General features: G+C 46.8%; 1 pseudogene; it reads left to right on the forward strand.

Moving 5' to 3' along the window:
• Positions 1-260: 260 nt before the first annotated feature.
• Positions 261-1,604, forward strand: LOC149171311 (mitogen-activated protein kinase kinase kinase 18 pseudogene; annotated as a pseudogene).
• The last annotated feature ends 298 nt before the right edge of the window (positions 1,605-1,902 follow it).

Below are 1,902 nucleotides of genomic sequence, written 5' to 3' on the forward strand. Positions count from 1 at the left end.
CAGGTAAGAATGCCGGTGAAGACGTCATGGAAGAGGCGTGCTGCGCCCCTTGAAGGATATTTTAAAGTCAAAAGCCATAAGCTTGATAAGAATTCATCTGTATATCTATAAATATCTGTCATGAATTGTCAACTACTTGGGCGCTGAGAATTTCTCCCTAGTTGGGCTCAAAAGCTATGAGCTGATAAGAGTTCATTTCTCTAGGTGTTTCCCATAAGTAAATATCTGTCATGAATTTTGCAGTTCCTGGGTACTGAGAAATGAGATCGGGAGGAGTGAATTGGGTACGAGGTGGACTTATTGGAGCTGGAGCTTTTGGCACAGTCAGCCTCGCCATTAACAAGTCCAATGGTCATCTGTTTGCTGTCAAGTCCACAGCAGCTTCTATTTCTTCACTGGAGAAAGAATACAAAATCTTGCAATCTCTCGATTCTCCATATGTTGTCAGTTGCCTTGGGCAGGATTACAGCATTGAGAATGGTGTGTGTATGTTCAATCTGTTCATGGAGTATGTGCCAGGTGGCAGCATAGGAGACCTGCTGCACAAGTTTGGGGGTCGGTTTGAGGAGTCGATCATCAAATCCTACACACGTGGCATCCTACTTGGGATCCAGTATCTTCATAGGCAAGGGATTGTGCACTGTGACATCAAGGGGAAGAATGTTCTTGTGGGTGCAAAGGGTGTGAAACTTGCTGACTTTGGTTCTGCCAGGAAGATTAGTGATGAGGGGGAGGGGCAGAAGACCCTGCAATTGAGGGGGACCCCTCTATGGATGGCTCCCGAGGTAGTGAACCAGGTGGAGCAAGGGCCTGCTTCTGATATTTGGTCTCTGGGCTGCACTGTGCTGGAGATGGCCACTGGCAGGCATCCGTGGAGCCAAGTTTCGAATCCCCTAGCCGCTATGTATCGGATTGGATGCACAGAAGAGTTGCCTGAGTTTCCTGCTTCGCTCTCGGATATTGGCCGGGATTTCGTCGAGAAATGCCTGAGAAGAGATCCCAGGAAGAGGTGGACCAGTGAGCAGTTGCTGAGCCATCCTTTCCTCAATGATAACACCTCTGTCCTAGAGGATGGAAGCCTCACCCATCCTCAATCCCCAACCAGTCCTCTAGATTTTGATGGTGCAGGGCAGAGATGGGATTCCTCCTCTTCTGCTGGATCCCAAATTTGTCTCACTTTGCCTAGGGATGTGCCTATTTGTCCTATATTTGCATTCTCTGGTAGCCTGCCCACTGTAAGGCAGGCATGTGAATATGGTGCAGGACGAGGTATGAAAGCACGTTGCCAGACTCCTTCGCCGCCCGATCGGATTCTGCAGTTGGCAGCAGAAAGTGAAATTGACAGCACTGAAGAGATGCCTAATTGGTTTGCGAGTTCCCCTCGTGAATGGATTGTTGTGAGATCTCCCAAAAGTAGAATTTCTCCAAATTTGGATGGCTCCTTCTTAAGCCTCACCAATATGTCATTCTCCAAGGGCTTCCATCTATCCAGCCTCAAGATAAAGACTGCGATTCAATCTCAAAGCCCAACGATTACGCCCCATATTCGGCCTTGGAGTTACATCTCTCCAGCAGTGTTGTTGGACAGCCCTCTTCAGCACTAACAGTTGAGCAAACTAAGCAATTGAACAAGGATTCTCATAGTGACACCGACTCTTGCAGCATGCCAATTCCCCTTTTACTTTCATGTGGTTCTCACATGCAACTGTTCATCTCCACTCAAATGACAGAGGATTGTTGGTCCTCTTGTTTTACCAACAGGAATCATTGTTTTCTCAAACTGAAAGATAAGAATTTTGTATTCTACAGTGCCAGAGACTATGCATCTGCCTGCAATTTTATTACATACCATTACAGTTGGCTTAACATTCTGTTTTTTCAACCCTTAAGATCAAGGGTAGC

The sequence above is a fragment of the Pinus tabuliformis genome, chromosome 4_2, assembly GCF_031772625.1.
Source record: "Pinus tabuliformis cultivar Carrire ecotype Pingquan chromosome 4_2, CPIR1, whole genome shotgun sequence".
In the NCBI taxonomy this organism is placed as follows: Eukaryota; Viridiplantae; Streptophyta; class Pinopsida; order Pinales; family Pinaceae; genus Pinus; species Pinus tabuliformis.